At 39.9% G+C, this 19,557-nt stretch overlaps 1 protein-coding gene across 1 annotated transcript in view; it reads right to left on the bottom strand.

Annotated features, from left to right (window-relative positions):
• The window catches only part of RREB1 (ras responsive element binding protein 1), a 190,546-nt gene extending 171,311 nt beyond the window's left edge, over positions 1-19,235 (bottom strand). The window contains exon 1 of the mRNA XM_023762740.1: positions 18,955-19,235. The gene's annotated coding sequence lies outside the window, so the exon portion shown is untranslated. The remainder of the gene's footprint in view (positions 1-18,954) is intronic.
• Between the last annotated feature and the right edge of the window lie 322 nt (positions 19,236-19,557).

Raw genomic sequence — 19,557 nt, 5'->3', positions numbered from 1 at the left:
TAAGTTCCAGGAAGGCTGAGACCTTTTCTGTTTTATTAATTATCATAACCCCAATGTTAATTAAATATCTGTTATATGAACACACTGATAAACAAAGTGGAGATGCGACACTATCTGGAACAATTGTATGTATTTACTCGTAGGTTTGTGCCCAGGAAGTGATGAAAAGGAGCATTTCTGAGAACTTAGGGGCCACACTGCTTTGTGTGCCATTATTAACACCTGAGGCCAACACAGTCGCTGGTACACAGACTCCTAACCTAGGGGTTCTCACACGTCTTGGTCTCAGGACTCCTTTGATGACCCCAAAGAGCTTTCGTTTATGTTAGTTATATATATATATTGGTATTTTCCATGTTAGAAATGAATCTAAACCTAATTTATCTAAAATAACAATGATAAACCTATCACACGTTGGCATAAATAGCATATTTTTATGCAAAATAACTATTTTCCAAAACAAAACTTTATAGAAGTGTGCATTTGTTTTACATTTTTTAAAAAAATCTATTTGAATGCCAGGCTCTAGAGAAGATGGCTGGATACTACACATCATGTATGCTCTGGGTTAGTCCAGAGAGTAAAAAAGTAAAAAAAGCAAATCTTATTGTTATAAAAACAGTCTGACCTCCCTCATGTACCCACTGAAAAGATATCAGGGATCCCTGGGAGTCCCCAAACTAGACTATGAGACCCACTACTTGACCAGTGATAATAAAAACAACAACATTGTATTTGTTTCTACTATTAGTTTATTTTACAAACATCTAAATTTCAAATTTCAAAACTGAACCCTATTGGTAATCATTTGCCTCAATGAATATACCTTCATTCAGTTAGCATCTACTGTAATGTAAAAATCAATCAGTGGTGTAAATGATCTGAATTTCATGCATTTTGTGTAACAACCTTACCACAAGCTTTAACTTACATTTCTAATTTAGCCTCCATTCACCTATTTGTTTTAAATACTGTTGTATTATATGTATTTCTGTAGTCCCTTTTTTGGGATGAAGCAGGATATATATGAATAAATACATAGTGTGTATCTTTACCTCAAACCTAGCTTCTCAGATAAACCCTTGAAAAGAATGAGCCAAAATCAGTTGCAGCAAAGTAGGAAGTAGTTAACATTTAGCCATTTGCTTTCTATAGTTCATGTTATTAACTACACTTCCTGATTCATATGAGCTGTTATTTAACATTTAAAAATTTCAGCTACCACACATCTAATCCACGTAGAGGGTGTTTTGCAGAAGATCTCCTAGGACTGGGGAAAGGAAGAAGAATGCCAGGTAAATTACATGTATTACCATTTACTCCCCACAAATATCTATGAAATGCTATTATTTCTTTCCCATTTTATACGTGAGAAAACTGAAGCTCAAAAAGGTTCAATAACTTGCCTAAGGTTACAGATGGTAAGTGAAGCCAGACTGTGAAACCAGGTCTGGGTACTCTGCGGTGTGTTCATTACGTGAAATTCAGGGAGCCGTATATTTGATATGTGCAGTTTTCTGTATGAATATTACACTTCAGTAAAATGTTGGGGAAAAGAATAAAAAGACCATGGGCCTTTTCTACTCTGAGTAGGAAGTCAATGGGACAAAATCAGTATGAAGTAGAGCAGAAGGGCCAAGTAATGAGTTAGGGGCAGGGGCCCTGATGTTACTGCCTTAACTCTTCAACACTGATGGGATTATATTTAATGAATGAAATACTGAATTTAATGAATGGATTCTTTATTAGGTCTCTCCCACTCTTATGCTCATTCTCCAAGGACACTGGGTCAGAGGGATGGTGTAAATTACAACCCACGCCTGTGTGTCTGAGACCTCCACAATAAGGCAGGAGGCCTAGAGTAGATTAAAAACTAGTAACGATGATAACAATATGTACCTCTTCATTTTATTATTTTTTTTGTTAGGTTTTCTTCTTCACCATTAAAAATATGTATAAGCAAGTGGAATATCCTTAAGTAGGTTTTCTACTTTGCTGGGTATTAAATCCCCCTGCAGACCTGATATTTTAGGAGAGCTTCTCCCAGAATCTGCCACTGAATATTTAGAAATCTAAAACAACTTTATCACTAGCCTTTAAAAGAAAGCCCTACTATATGAATCATTTTGAAGTTAAAATTCTTACAGCTTACTCATGATATGATTGAGCGTAAGGCAGTGCCAGTATGAAACCAGATTAAAGGGACAGAATAAAGATAATGTGCTGGCTGTCAGGAACTAGTCTTGACACTAACTAGGTTACCTTGTATAAGTAACTTAATATGTAGGTATTCCCTTCTCTATTCAGTAAGATGGAGAAATTGAGCTAGGTGATTTTTTAATTGAATTTATTGGGGGTAATACTGGTTAATAAAATGATATAGGTTTCAGGTGTACAATTCTATAATACATCATCTGTATATTATATTGTGTGTTCGCCACTCAAAGTCAAGTCTCCTCACCATTTATCTCCCCTTTACTCTCTCCTACCTCCCCCTATCCCCTTTCCCTCTGGCAATCACCATATATTATCTGTGTCTAGGAGTTGTTTTTTGTTTTGTTTAGTCACTTTTACCTTTTTCTCCCAGCCCCCTCCCGTGACAGCTTTCAGTCTGTTCTCTGTATCTATGAGTCTGGTTCTATGTTGTTTGTTAGTTTATTTTGTTCATTAGATTCACATATAATTGAAATCATATGGTATTTGTCTTTCTTTGACTGGCTTATTTCACTTAGCATAGTATTCTCCAGGCCCATCCATGCTGTTGCAAAAGGTAAGATTTCCTCTTTTTTATGGCTGAGTAGTATTCCATTGTGTAAATGTACCACAGCTTTTTATTTTATTTTTTTAATATATTTTATTGATTTTTTACAGAGAGGAAGGGACAGAGATAGAGAGTTAGAAACATCGATGAGAGAGAAACATCAATCAGCTGCCTCCTGCACATCTCCTACTGGGGATGTGCCCGCAACCCAGATACATGCCCTTGACCGCAATCGAACCTGGGACCTTTCAGTCCGCAGGCCGACGCTCTATCCACTGAGCCAAACCGGTTTCGGCAACCACAGCTTTTTAAAAATATATATATTTTATTGATTTTTTACAGAGAGGAAGGGAGAGGGATAGAGAGTTAGAAACATTGATGAGAGAGAAACATTGATCAGCTGCCTCCTGCACATCTCCTACTGGGGATGGGCCCCGCAACCAAGGTACATGCCCTTGACTGGAATTGAACCTGGCACCTTTCAGTCCACAGGCCGACGCTCTATCCACTGAGCTAAACTGGTTAGGGCACCACAGCTCTTTTATCCACTCACCTACTGATGGGCACTGGGCTGCTTCAAAATCTTGGCTATTTTTTTTTAAACATGTTTGTTTTTTTAAAATTGATTTTAGAGAGAGAGGAAAGGAGGATTTAGAAACATCAATGATAAACATCAACATTGATCTGCTGCCTCCTGCATGCTGCCCGTAGGGGATTGAGCCCACAACGCGGGCATGTGCCCTGACCAGGAATCAAACCAGTGACCCCCCTGGTGCATGGGTGGATGCTCAACTACCGAACCACACCAGCCAAGCAAAATCTTGGCTATTAAAAAAATAATGCTGCAATGAACACAGGGGTGTGTATATTCTTTCAAATTAGTGTTTCGGGTTTCTTTGGGTATATTCCCAGAACAGGACCATTGGGTCAAACGGCAGTTCCATTTTTAATTTTTTGAGGAAACTCCATACCGCTTTCCACAGTGGCTGCACCAGTCTGCATTCCCACCAGCAGTGTATTAGGGTTTCCTTTTCTCCACATCCTTGCTAGCACTTGCTGTTTGTTGATTTATTGATGATAGCCATTCTGACAGATGAGATATCTAATTGTGGTTTTAATTTGCATTTCTCTAATGATTAGTAACATTGAGCATCTTTTCATGTCTATTGGCCAGCTATATGTTCTCTTTGGAGAAGTATCTATTCAGGTCCTTTGCCAATTTTTAAAATTGTATTGTTTGGGTTTGGTGTGTGTGTGTGTGTGTGTGTGTGTGTGTGTGTGTGTGTTTTGGTGTTGAGTTGTATAAGTTCTTTATAAATTTTGGATATTATCACCTTATCAGATGTGTCTTTGACAAATATGTTCTCCCATTCAGTGGGTAGTCTTTTCATTTTGTTGGTTTCCTTTGCTGTGCAAGCTAGATGTTTCTAAGGTTTCTTCATGACCAAACACTCTACAATTCTGAGGTGCCTCAAAAATAATTTTATTAAATTCTCACCTACATATGGCCCAATACTAGACATTGAAATCCTCTCATGAAAATTAAGGAGCCCAATTAGGGCATAGAACGTGACCATCTTTTTAGCACAGTGGTAAGCAAATTGAGTACTTATGGGCAAAGTTATGACGTTCCTTCAAAAACATCTGGGCCTCCTCCAGTTTCTAGACATCTGTCAATCTTGTTAGAGGCCATGAATCTGGCCATGATAACATTAGCTGATGGATTCTTACCTGGCCAAGTGGTCAGGCAAAAACAACAGAACCAGAGGACAAAACAGGGAAGCCAAGCAAGTGATGTATGACATTATAAGCCACTGAAAAGGTCTCTTTAAAGCACAGAGTGCTCTTTCATCCACTCATCTACTGGGATGTCTGGGTTACTATGACAAAGATAGCAATTCTCTAGAAAACAGAAAATCCTATTTGATTATTGAGTCAAAAGCAGACAATACAGTGAAATAAGGCTAATCTCTGGAGAGAGAGAGGTATTATCTTCGTATCATAACCACGATGTAGAAGTTGTATGACCATGAATGAATTTCTTCGCATCACTAAGCCTTAGCTACCTGTTCAACTGATTATTAATAGAAGTTAATGAAGAGAGTTCTCATGAGGAATAAATGGGAAAATACATGTAAAACACTTATTACAGAGCCTGGTAGAAGGTAATATTTCTATTCTATCCCAAAGTCTTTTCATCTCTGCATGGCATCTGCTAAGAAGTTACCAGTGTGTCTAAGAAACTATGATTGCCTGCATATGCCTTCCTTTTGTGGAATTCCTACCCCAGGCCATGGGGTCTCTGAATGCTCAGAAAGGAATAATTTATAAGTCACATAACACAATACCAAGGCACAGTTATGATCCAAGTAGACCTTTTGGGCCCATTTCTGCTGTATGCCAGTTTTTTGTTTGTTTTGTAATTAACAAAAGGCAGGATTTTGCTCTGAGGATCAACAAAAACAATGACAATTCTGCATCAACTTTTTCACTCTGGGCAAGTTATTTAACCTCTCTGTGCCTCAGTTTCCTCTTCTATAAAATGGTGCTAGTCACAGTACCTAGTTTTAAATGTGAAGTGCCTGACACACGGCACTTAATTGGTGTTGGCTATATTATTTTAAACCTCTTGTGAAATTTTCCATTAAGTGATCTGTGATCAATGAAAGCCTGAGCCTACCATACCGTAACTTCAGCATTGTTACCCGGTCCTACTGACTGTCAGGGTATCTTAAAATATTTAAATCCCTGCCTCACTGTCTTATTCCCTTGGCCTAGGTCAGGTCATGGAATCTGCATTTTCAGTGAAACCCTTGAGTGAGTCCCAGCCCAGGCTCACTGAACTGGCAAATACTACCCTGGAACATGTTAAAGAACCGGATCAAATGCTGGGTGATTCCCCTCTCCCTCCAAGAGACAGATTTATGGTTTGGGTAAAAACCATTAAGAACACATTGGTTTTTTTCATTGGTTTCACTTTGAGTTTCTGCCTCCTGCAACACAAAGTGAAATCACACAGAGCCTGGCAGTTTGGGTCTTCACCTCCCACGTGAGGTGAAGTACCACGTGACCAGAAAGCTCAGACCTGAAACCAGAGGAAGACACAAGTCAAGGGGAAATCTCTCTGCTTTTTTCTTTTCCTTTTTTTCTTCTTATTAAAAGAAAGAATTAGAACCCCATAGAGATGTGTGTGACAAATAGAAAAGGAACAACATGGGTTTCCTCCAGGGAAAGCTTACTTACCAGATGCGAGTCAATGTACAAAGTCAGGGCTCCAATCTCAAAGGGTGTAGCCCTTTCAGTACAGAATTTAGGAAAAAATAGGACCTGAAGCACACTGGGGATGGTCTATAAGCAAATACTGATGTATAATGATCTCATACATTTAAAAAGAGATAATGAACGGAAAGTAGCCTGCCATACAAGATAAAATGAACTAGACCACCAACACTCTCAGACAGGCTTCAACAACAGAAGCCAATGAGATACAATGGTTTAAAATTATGCAAAATTCGTAATATGTTCAATCCCATGAAACCAGAGCAGCAATTGTGATGGAAAATCACCCAGATGGAAGTGTCCATATTTCTTACCTACTCCTAGCAGCATCTTACGCAACACAAGCACTTAATAATTATTAATCAAACATTACTATAATCAACTCATAAGACATACTAAGAAAAACACAATAATATTGTACACCCCCCCCCCGAAAAAACTAAAAATACCATTTATAATAGCATTAAAAATTTTAAGGTTCCTAGGAATATATAATATATATTTTTATATGTTATGTGTATATATAGAAATATATGTTATATATGTCATATATGTTTTTATAAAGAAAATTTAAAAACTTTCTTGGGACATTGTAAAGGTTATAAATAAATAGAGAAATCAATGTTCATGCACTTACTATGTGCTAGATACTATTCTAAGTACTTTATACATATTATACGTAACCATTTAATCATTTAATCCTCTTGATTACCTTATAAGGTAGGTACTGTTATGATCCCTATTTTGCACGTAAGGAAATTGAGGCACATTAAGGTTAAAAAAATTCTCCAGGGTTATGCGGCCAATGAGGAGTGGAGCCAGGATCTGAACCCAGGAAGCTGGATACCATCCTCCTAAAGATTCTGGCCCAGCTGCATGGCTCAGTGGGTGAGTGTCAACCTATGAGCCGGGAGGTCACTTCAATTCTTAGTCAGGGCACATGCCTGGGTTGTGGGCTCAAACCCCAGTGTGGGGCGTGCAGGAGGCACCCAATCAATGATTCTCCCTCATCATTGATGTTTCTATCTTCCCTCTCCCTTCGTCTCTGAAATCAATAAAAATATATTTAAAGAAAATAGGGTAACCAAATGGCCAAAAGCCTTATTATTAATCAGAGAAAAGCAAAATAAAACCACAATGAGACTGGCCGGTTTGGTTCAGTGGTCAGAGCGTTGGCTCACGGTACAAAAGGTCACTGGTTCGATTCCTGGCCAAGGGCTCATACCTCAGTTGCAGGTTCAATCCCCGGCCCTGGTGGGGGTATATGGAGGAGGTAATATCTCTCTCTCTCTCTCCTCTCCCTCCCTTCCATTCTCTCTCTAAAGATCAATGGAAAAAATATCCTCAGGTGAGGATTAAAAAACACACAAAACATAATGAGACACCATATCACATTCACCAGACAGACAACGATTAGAAAGCCTAACAATATCAAACTGTGGTGAAGATGTGGAGCAAACTGGAACACTTTGGAAAACAGTTTGGAATTATAGCATCAAGTTAAGCACTCAAATACCTTATGGCCCTACAATCCATCTTCCACATATACCTTCAAAATCTATTGCACATCCATATAGGAAATTATATATATGTGTGTACACACACACACACACACACACACACACACGTTCTTACCAGCCTTTTTCATAAAAGTCAAAAGCTGGAAACAGTTCAAATACCCATCAACAGTAAAACAGATTAATGTACCAATGCACCGTCGCAGTACAGAGGAATACTAAACAGTAAAAACCCATAACCACAGCTATAGGCATCAACACGGTTAATTAAGTCTTGCAATCATATTGTTGACAAAAACAAATAAGTAAAAAGTGTTCCATACTAAACACTTGCAAAACTAAATGATGTAATCCTGTATAACAGAGGTAATATGCAAATTGACCCTCACACCCTCGCATCATAAGATGGCTGCCCCACATCATCACAAATGGCCGCCCCCACATTGTCACAAGATGGCTGGCAGGGGAGGGCAGTTGGGAGGGACCAGGCCTGCAGGAGAGGGCAGTTGGGGGAGATCGGGCCGGCAGGGGAGCAGTTAGGTGTCAATCAGGCTGCAGGAAAGCGGTTAGGGAGCAATCAGGCAGGCAAGTGGTTAAGAGCCAGCAGTCCCAGATTGTGAGAAGGACGTCTGACTGCCCTTTTAGACATCTCCCGAGGGGTCCCAAATTGGAGAGGGTGCAGGCTGGGCTGAGAGACATACCTCTCCCCGCCCCCTACTGCACAAATTTCGTGCACTGGGCCTCTAGTTTATTTTAAAAATATATTTTATTGATTTTTTACAGAGAGGAAGGGAGAGGGATAGAGAGTTAGAAACATGGATGGGAGAGAAACATCGATCAGCTGCCTCCTGCACACTCCCTACTGGGGATTTGCCCGCAACCAAGGTACATGCCCTTGACTGGGATCGAACCCGGGACCCTTGAGTCTGCAGGCTGACGCTCTATCCACTGAGCAAAACTGGCCAGGGCAGTTTAAGTATATCCATATAACTGTAGGCTTCCTATGGAGAGAAGAGAAAGGTGGTTTTGAAAGTAGAGAAGGTTCTAAGGCAATGTTTTATTTCTCAATCTGGCTGGGGTTTATATGAGTGTCCACTTGCCAATTATTCATTCAACCACAGATATCCATCTATTTTCTACATTCTTCTGCATGTATGTTATAGTTCTGAATTTCTGATTATCTTCCTAAGAAAGTGCAAGTCATCTTCCTGAATAGAAGAGAAATTCCTTTTAAAAAGAACGGTGCCCACAAACTTCCAAATTTAAAAATTTTAAAATATATTTCAGAAGATAATCCATTAAAGACAGCTAGAATGTTCAATTATAAGGAATCCTAAAAAAAAAGCAACAACTCACCAAAATCTGATTTTACTACCATTTCTATAAAAGTTAAAAGATGGAGCCTGATAATTAACATCGATGTTGGGTGGTAGCAGATGCAGTACCATTGAAATGATTAGAGAAGCAGTAAGAAATGCAGGGCAGAGCCAATACTGATGGTGTTTTAGTCACGTTTTAAAGACAAGTTATAACATTTAAATAAAGCAATATAACAATACTTTTTATTTAATAATTCCAAATTTTTTCATCTTCTTCATTTAAAAAAAAAAGAATTAAGAGCCCTTGCCCAACCCAAAGACTTTCCACTCTAACTGCAACTAAGTACGAAACTATAGAGAAGTACAATTATTTCCCCAAATGTCTAAACTGACACTAAGACGGCAAATAGATTTCTACTCGGCGGAGTTTTCTGAAATTGGTTCTGCATTTGTTTTTTCTAGGAAGCCACTTATATTTTACCCACTTGTTTAACTCCAAAGGATTGAAACAAAATGTTTACTGGCCAAACAAAAACAGTGGTTTTAAAATTCTCCACTTGGGCTGCTGGATAAAACACTTGTTTACTGAATCAAATGTTTTATTTGGAAAACGCCTGCCAGAGTGGACACTATCCAAGGAATACACCAGGATGTGCTAGGATGGTAATGTCATACCCTTGATAGAAGCCGGCATTTTAGGGCAACTTCACAAAGTTTACTTTCAAAGAATAGAACAATAAAAAAAACACCTATCTGTTAAAAAAAAAAATCAACCCCAGGCCTAAAATGCTCTTACTAGGTCATTAAATTAGGGCAGTTCAATCCCTTCAAAAGCTAATCTCTTTATATAATCAAACAAATCTTATAAATAGCATTCAAATCATAATTATTATTACTATTTTAGAGCCGAGCCTCTCCCTTTAGCTTTATTCTGTACCTTCTGGTTCTCCTATGTGACATGGCATGAAAGACCATTTCTATCTCTTAATAAGATACACTAGAACCCTGAAATGCCATTATTGGCCACAAAACAGAACTGAACATACGACAAGTCTAACTTGAAAGCCATCCAAGAAGACTTACTTTCTTAAGGACCAAAAGGAAACATCCTAAAAGACAGCCTTGGGACCGATCCTGTGATTAGTTTCATATGGAGACGCCAGTAAATGAATTCTATTTGCCCAAATCAGATTCGCTTAAAAATTTTCATCAATAGTTTCCTGCTAATATTAGGCAAATAAATAAAATGGATCATGATTATAGTCTATAATAATGGTCTCCAAACTTTTAAAAGTATATCCCTTATGTTTAACCCCTAGAGCGCCGGGGAGCGCAATCGTGCTCCTCCCGTCTTTCGCCAAAAGTGCCGGGAGCGCTGTCGGGCTCCTCCTGCAGTGTCACTATTAGATGCTAGTAGTTCACTCTTTATTGACAGATGTCACCTAAGGAAAATCAGCAAAATGCCTTGGCAATTTTAGCATAGTTTCTAGGATATTGGTTGGCACTCAAAGGGTTAAATACATTATGTACATATCCAATCACATGTGTATTTTTATTTATTAACTATATACTGCTATTAGACATAATAAAACATATATTAGGCTCTGGTCAGGTAGCTCAGTTGGTTAGAGTATAGTGCCGATGTGTCAAGTTGTGGGTTCGATCCCTGTCAGGCACATACATAAATAAGTGGAACAACAAATCGGTGTTTCTCTCTCCCTCCCTTAAGTAAGTAAGTAAGTAAATAAATAATTTTAAAAATATATAAAATGGACAATCAAAGGACTTAATGAACAGTTCTCTTAAGATGACATACAATTGGCCAGTAAGCACATGAAAAGATGCTCCACATCATTAGTCATCAGGGAATGAAAATCAAAACCACAAGTAACCACTTCATATCCACTAGGATGGCTATGATTAAAAAAAAAGAAAGAAAGAAAATAACAGGGGCTGGCAAAGATGGGGAGAAACTGTAACCCTTGTACATTGTTAGTGGGAATGGAAAACAGTGTGGCAGTTCAGAATGTTAAACATGGAGTTACCACCCAACCCAGCAATTCTACTCCTAGGTATAGACCCCAAAAAACTAGAAACAGGGATTTGAACGGGTACTTGTACAGCCATGCTGTATAAATTCACAGCAGCATTATTCAAAATAGCCAAAGCATAAAAACAATCCAAATGTCCATCAACACAGGAATGGATAAACAAAATGTGGTTACAGAGACAATGGATTATTACTCACCCACAAAAAGAAATTAAGTACTCATACATGCTACAACATGAATAAACTTTGAGCACATTATGCCAAGTGAAATAAGCCAGATCCAAAAGGACTTGTATTATATGATTCCGCTTACATGAAATATCTAGAATGAGCAAAAAAGACAGAAAGGAGGTTAGAGGGTAAAGGTAAGCATGGGAAGTTATTGCTTAATTGGTATAAGGTTTCTGGTGGGGTCATAAAATTTTGGAAATAGATAATAGTGATGGTTGTACAAAATACTGAATGTAATCAATGCTACTGAATTGTATTCTTAAAATGATTATAACACCAAATTTTATGTTATCTATTTTACCACAATTTTAATGAAGTAAAAAAGAAAAAAGAAAAAGAACAAGCTAGAAAGCTAGAAATACAATAGAGGTTCTAATATTTTCTTTTCTCATTCTAGTGGGTTACCCTGCATGCTACAGACTAGGGTGGGGTGAGGGAAGAGCTTCCAAAGCCAAGCCAAGAATTAGTGAATTGGATATAGGGTAAGGGGAATTTGGGGGAGATAACAGGGTCTGAGTTTTGGTAATGCCTACAACTCAAGAAGAATTTTATTTTTAATCCTAAAGGAAAGAGCACCCCTTTCTGTAACCTTTCCATAGAACTAAGTCCAGACCATCTGTGAGTTCTCACCATACCTCACGCGGCAGAGGGGGAGATCAGAATTCCTGCAGAAATACCAGGAAAGGCCTCTTCCATTCTACTACAAAGTGTTCAAGCACCACCTTACAAAACAGACTGTGTGCTTGCTCAATCGTTTATGGACTCAGGTAAGACCCAAGTCCAACTTAAAATACTCCTTTTCAAACCTGTTTTCAAAGTCATTTTCATCACTTTTCCCCCTTCAGGCTCAAGAGCATCAATCATGGCGAAAGTGACAGGAAATAATAAAAAGATTAACAGCTCAACATCAAGAAGCACCTATGTACTGCCTATGCGGAAAGTGTCGAATGTGAGGCTGGCTGAGGACCAAGGTAATCAAAAGCAAAATACACACGAGTCTGAGGGCTGACATTTCAGGAGGCAGAAGGCCCTGCTAAACACAGAAATGACAAAGCAAAAGGGAATGAATGGCTGTAGAACCATCCATGTCTGTACTAACATGCAGCACAGAAATGTCCTACGTTTATCAGAGTTTCATCGCAAAATAGGCCCATGTCGATGGCGGGATGGTTTGATCTTAAAAGTAGGAGTTTTTTTCTAGTAAAATGTAAAAATTCAGTTTTAAAAGAAATCAAAATTGAGATATGCTAGACTTCCAGGATCATCTGAACTTGCATGTTTTATAGATTTGTGATGCAGGTATATGAATTAATGGTCACTTCCTTTTGGGAAATCAGTTGAAGCTCATGGCTACACTGCGTTGGGAAGGCCAAACCCATTCTAAAACTACCCTATAAAATGGTTAATTCATAACCCTTCAAATAGTTCACATGATTGACTCCCAAATTAATCCTTTAGAGAGGACCCTCATATGAAATACTGTATTTCTATACCAGTAGAGTACAAAGTATTCAAAATCTGCTTCCAAACAGACTCAGTCAATTGTCTAATCACTATGCTGCACAGCTGGAATCAATACAAAATAATCTTCAAAGTAACTGTTATTGTAAAATAAAAAATTTAAAAAACGCCAAAAAAAAAAGAGAACCCATTCAGAATGCCAAAAAGTCAAATATATCAACTTACCTCGTGCTATCAATATATTTTGATTTTTGTACAATGAACAAAATTGCTCTAAAAAAACAGAATTAGTCAATTACATTGGGAGGGCATGTGTGCAGGACTGTGAATATGCCGGTATTTATACAAAAGAAACTGTCTACCGAGTTCATGGGGAAACTCTCAATGGCCCACGCCTGGTATTACTTCCATTGGTAATTAACTCCCACCACGAAGTCTTGGCTTTTAAAAGATGAGTCCTCTAAGCACAGAGAAACATATATCATGAATATTCTTGCTTAAAAAAATTATTCAGTTTTAGTTCCAACACTGGGAGTGTTTCAAAACTCTTTTCACAAGGCCCTCTAGCATGTTATATTAAAAAAAAAAAAAAAGTTGCCAAACTGGTTTTAACACATCTTCTCAGGACCGATAAGCAAAAGTTTACTAAACCAGCTTTGAATAAGGTAAACTCAGAAGGATTCTATACGTTTTATTCAAAGTTGACAGCACTTTTTAAGTGGAGGGTTGTTACATAAGCAACAAACCTCCAAAGCTGGGAGGGATGAATGAAGGCATGTCTCCTTTAGTAAAGCAGGAACCCACAACTTCTTTGGAACTGCAATTGACATCCTGTTGGACCGACTAGCTTCAAACCTGTTTTGTGGGTATTATGAGTGACTGAGTGCAAACAGTAAGGGGTTGTGAAAATAAGTTTTCTAGTGTAAAAAAAAAAAAAAAGAGTGAGCTATAGATTTGGGTCTACTATGAACTCTGATGAACGGCAAAAATGCTTCCAATTTTTCTTGTTAATCTTAACCTCAAAAAAGGTTTCGTTTAATGATGTGATCATTCATATCGTAATAAATTTAGAGGTTCTTGCTCATTTAGAATCTTTATTGTTGTTTATAACCATATTTTCATAAAAATATGTATTTCACTAGAAAAACTAGGATAACAGCAGCAAATATTACCTGCCTCTGAGTGTACATCAGGAAAATATTTCCACAGCGTATACAACAAACTCTGGAAACTCTAGGAAATTTGTAAATTAAATTCTGTAAATTCACATTTGACTGATCACCTTCTCTCATTCTATACTCACAGCTTCAAGAAAACTTTAAAATCTGTATCAAGATACCAGCACTACTTCTGGCTTCTTCAAGAAATCTCAAGCACAACATTGTCTTCTCTGCACAATTAGCTGCTGCGGATGGGTGCACTTGGGCAAGCCCATCGTGCAAGAGCCATCGACCTGCCTTCTTTCAGGAGAGAATGTGAATGCGCTGTTTGCACTTAATACTATTCTCTCTCACTCACAGTGTTTTGTATAACCTGGGTTTCACTTTCTGACATTTCTAGAATACCCACTAATATTCTAAACGAATTAAAAAACTTGGATTCTATTACACAACAAAGTGACTGTCTTAACTGTACTGAACTGCACATTTAAAAATGGTGAAGACAGTAAATTTTATGATATGTATTCTACCACAGTGAACTAAAAACAACTTAGATTCTATCATCTTCTACTGTTCTTTGGTGGGGGGCGGGTAAGAACAACAACAAAAAACACCCCCCTTGGCTGCAAGAGTTAGAGACCTAGAAAAATGGAGAGATTAAATTCTGTATGGGGGCAGGGGGTGGAGGGAGAGAGGGGCTGCTGCCCCTACAACCTTCACCATCAATTTCAATCATTAGTTTCTGCCTGCTGGTCCGCCAGACATGTAGTAATATGGACATGTGAATTTGTCTCTTTACAGGTTCTAAACAAGAAAGGAAAAGAGCAAATGATCTTTTGTAGCCAGATAATTAGCATCAGGCTAACTGAATTTGGCCGTGACAAAATGTTTGCCGCTGCTCAGGAGAGACTTTTGTCTTTCTGACAATAAAGCAATATATAGATACACAGACAGACAGGTAATCCTTGAGAGAGGTGTGAATAGTCATCACCCTTCAGAAATCCAACTCCACTCTCCTGACTATTCATTTCTCTCTAAACTAGAACACCTGTGGGGTTTAAAGCCCAGAGCTTGCCTTCCCTTACCTCTGACTACTCAGCTCCCCTGGAGAGGATCAGCCAGTCTCATCCTGAGAATATTGCCAAATGCCACACCCTGGGTCTGCGTAGCCAAAGGTACAGGAAGTGGTCTGCCCAGGGCCTGGGATATTGCATCATCCTCAACATGCTTCGATGGACACAGTGTGAGTCACTCAGCACACACATGGCACTTCAACCCCAATCCTTCCCACCTAGCAGGGCAGAGAACTTTTGACACATCCATCCAGGCTTCCAAACTAGTGCTAAATTTGGAAAGCAGCAGGTCATCTGGATATAAACAACTTCAAGCACTGCCTATCAATGACTGTCCATCCGATACAAAGCAAAAGAGCAGGCTGAAACCAAGTCATGAAAAGTAAGAACTCTTGCTCTCTCAAGGGGAGACAGAAGGTTCAGGGGGAGGTCTCAGAGGGTGGAACAAACTGGCTAAGGCACTGGTTCCCCCAGAGGAATCCACACCAGACTGACTTGTAAAGCTTATTAAAAATCCAGCCGGCATCGCTCAGTGGATTGACCATTGTCCCATGCACCACACAGGTCGCTGGTTCTATTCCTGGTCAGGGCATATACTGTGGGGTTGCAGGCTCGATCCCCAGTAGGGGGCGTGCAGGAAGCAGCTGATCTATGTTTCTCATGGATGTTTCTAACTTCTGTCCCTCTCCCTTCCTCTCTCTCTAAAAAATCAATAAAAACATATTTTTAAAACTTTTTTTAAAAAATGCAGACTGCCAAAAAAAAAAAAATGCAGACTGCCAGCCCAGGATATTGTGATTCAGTGCCTGTGGGTGGGACCCATTAATCTGCTGCACCAGGTTAGGGAGCTGCTGGGTTAAAGCACTTGGGTGAAACAGTGCTGATTCAGTAGATCATCTCAAACCAAAGCACCAGGAATGACTACCTCCTTGTACTTTTATGAGGAAAGAGGAGAATTTTGAAAAATTATATATATTCTAATGTTACCTAAAACTGGTCCTTTGCCATCAAGTTCAACTTCAGTTCATTCTGTACCTCTGACCAACAATCACCTACTTCTATGTAGATGACTCATATCTCTACTTTCAGCCAGGACTCATGCATTTTTCCTAAACCCAGCTGCCAGTCTCAGCTTCGAATTCCATTCTCAAATCAGCTCTTCAGTTCACCTTGAACACTGGCTTCCTGTTCCATTTTCTGTTGATAGTACCACCCCTCAAGGCATTTAGATTTAAATCCTCAGTCACCTTGAACTCCAAGTCCATTGCCCTCTACATCTAAACACTATAAAATATGGTCAATTTTCCTTTTATAGCAACTCACCAAGAATTGCCTTCCAACCAATTCCCATTGATAGTACCCTTTTCCAAGCCCCCTTAGATCTCTGCAATAGCCATTTGTGGTCCCTAAACTCCCACTCCATTCTACCTCACAAAATTAACTTTCCCCAAATCTAAATTTGTGTATTTCCCTTGCTCAAAATTCTGTCACAATTCCCCATTATCTGCAGATCCCTCATTGGTCGTCCCTAATCTACATTTAAATGACATAATTTCACATTTGATCCATCTCCTGCAACTTCCTGCCTCTTGGCTTATCTCACTTCTACCACTAGGAACGCCTTTCTCTCTCTCTAGCTTTAAAAACTGGGTACATCCTTTAAGACCTAAGTTCAAGTTCTGGAGCACTTCCTGGTGGCTGCCACGTGACAGCTACCCTCCAGAACACGAAGAGCACTCTAACATCAAAGCCTTTCTAAAGTAAGGGTGTGTTCTCTCTCTCACCCTCTGCTCTCTGCTCCACACTCCTCCCCACCTCCCAGGAAGTTCCTGGGAACTTTATGAATGGACTCCCATTGACAGTCGACCATACAATGGCTGCCTGGCAACATCTCCCTAAAATAAGCCAACTTTTATTCTCCCACAGAAGCAATGCAGTTTATTGTTAACATTTTAGAAAATAAATAGAAGAAAAATAATTTTTTAATCTCTCATTATTCCACTTTGCAACTCATAACTTTCACCTATGAATCCGTCATCTCTTCTTATGCATATATTGGTGTTTTTATTTAACTTCTGAACAGTTAAACTTCTTATAGGTGTCATCTAGTTGTCACCCCCAACTAAACAATATTAGACTTGAGTCTTTCAGAAACATGAATGTTCTTCTCTGTGATCTCCTGACCCAAGTGCTTAACACCATTCCATATACAAAGTAGGTGGCTGTTTAAAGCATATGTTCATTCAGAAAAGTGTTTTGAGGGCGGCAGTAAATGCTTACCAATGCACTGTCCAAAATAACCCAAGAAAACCTGCTTACACATACATGATTTCTTGAAAAGTGCCCCCAAATTTATGTAACAAAGAAGGAAATCATGCTCCTTAACAGAGTGACAACATCTAAGATCATGAACAGGTTCATTTTTTCCAAGTTTCCAGAAAACTGTTGTAGAACTCTGCCATTTTCATTCAGAATAAAAGACTGTTCAATATATGAAATTTGTCAGTTTCCAACCATTGTTGTTCTACAGTTTAGGCCAGGGGTCCTCAAACTTTTTAAACAGGGGGCCAGTTCACTGTCCCTCAGACCGTTGGAGGGCCGGACTATAGTTTAAAAAAAAACTATCAACAAATTCCTATGCACACTGCACATATCTTATTTTGAAGTAAAAAAACAAAACGGGAACAAATACAATATTTGTATTTGCATGTGGCCCGCGGGCCGGGCTGTAGTTTGAGGACCCCTAGTTTAGGCAAACAACGTAAGTGAAAATAAGTAAATAGAAGATCCTCTATCTAGAAAGTAATGTAAAAAATCCAGTCTACCACTCCAAAGGCCAACTGTTGTTGTTGTTATTATTATTATTATTATTTCACTAATGAGCAACTTAGTGAATTTTTTAAAAAGGGGAAAATTGGGAATGGTTAGATGTTTTCACAACAAAATGACCTCTTTCATATATTTAGCATGTGATTCAATTTATAAAAGTTCAGCTTGCTAGTTTTTGCTTCCTATGAAAATATACTCTTTAATTCAAAATAATCTCAGTGTTGCCCTGGCCAGGTGGCACGGTGGGTTAGAATGTTCTCCTATTCACCAAAAGGTTGTGGGTTCAATCCCTGGTCAGAGCAGGTACAGGAGGCAACAGATGGATGTTTCTCTCTCACACTGATGTTGCTCTCTCCCTCCCTCTCTCTCTAAAATCAATAATAAATAAAAAAAACACCTCGGGTGAGGATTAAAGAAAAACAAACAAAAATACATCTCAATTTAAATTTCTTTAACTAGGGTTACCTTGGACACAGAAGTTTACATTAATTCCTAAATCAGCTTTTCCCATAACTCTTAAGATCTTTTTACAGGCTAACACATCCTTTTAACTTCTGAATAAAACACCAGCAGCTACCCATTTCTTCTGAGTTTTCAGCCATGGCCGCTTGGGCCTTGCTTCCACAGCCCTGTCCTGCACTGTGTGACTAAAGCCCACGGGATGAAACCAGCAGAAGGGCAATGGGACCAAACTTGGGAAAGGTGCTCAACCAGAGCTGGCTGCCACTCGGCATGGCTAAGCTTTGTCTTTGCAGTCTCATTTTTAAATATTATTTCTTCCTTGATTCTGCCTGTCACCAACATTCAAACCCAAAGCCCCATCACTTTTAAATCTGGATCTCTCCTTCTAATCACATGTTTGGGAGGGAACTAACCTGGCTGCTCTCCTCCTGCTTTGAGGAGAGCTGAGGTTTTGGGCTTTTTTTTCTTCTTCTTCTTCTAATAAAACTTTCCACGTTTGTTTCTCAGACCTTCCCCAAATACAAAACTGTCACTGTCCCCTGTTCTTTCCAACGCTAGAGTACAACTCCAAACCTTTGTGTCAACTCAGTGTTTGTTAGAACTCGGGTAAATTTATGGCAGCCTGTGCCTGTATTTAGGAGACTCAAACTCAAATGCAAAAACTTTTCTGCTCTCTGAAACAGTAAAATACAAACATGAAACAGGGCAAAAACCCACCTCCTTGCCAGCTTTCCTTTCACGTTTTGGTTCAGTAATAAGTTAATCCACCCCCTAGTGCAACTGCAGCCTCCTCTCCTCTCGGCCAGGCTCACCTAGAACATTCACTGCATCATTGTATCCAAGCCAAACTCGGTTACTGAGGCAACTAAGTTTTTCTTCCCAAAGGGTCACAGGAAACACATCCCTCCGGATCCCCTGGTAACCGTCCACCGATAATGCTGGGGAACTACAACAGCAAAGACTCGCTTTCCAAGGCTGGCGGCGGCCGCCCCTGCCCGCAACGGAGGCGGGGAGGGGGGTGCGTAGTGGGTGCGCAGCGTCCAGTTACATTCCTGACCCACTTTCGCATCCCCTTTCTCCCCCTCTTCTTCCTTCCCCTCCCAGGCAGGCCCCGAGGGCACCGGCGCTCTGAAGGGCCACCCGCCAGCAACCCCAAGCCGCTGCGGGCCGGGTGCACCCGCCGTCGGGCTTCACGGGGGACCGGGAGGGAGCCGGCCCCGGCCCCCACCCCACCCCCGGCTTCCCCTGCGAGGCCCCTCCCTGGTCACGTGGGCTCGCGAGCACCTGTGTCCGCGACTTCAGCCCCCGGCGGAGCCCCTCCCGCCGCCCCCGGAGAAGCCCCCTGCCGGAGGGAGGGCTGGGAAACACCGCCCGCTCCCCCTTTCCTTTCCCGCACACTCCTCTGCTCCGGGAGG

The sequence above is a fragment of the Myotis lucifugus genome, unplaced genomic scaffold, assembly GCF_000147115.1.
Source record: "Myotis lucifugus unplaced genomic scaffold, Myoluc2.0 scaffold_259, whole genome shotgun sequence".
NCBI lineage: Eukaryota > Metazoa > Chordata > Mammalia > Chiroptera > Vespertilionidae > Myotis > Myotis lucifugus.
This window is presented reverse-complemented; position numbering and strand designations above follow the sequence as displayed.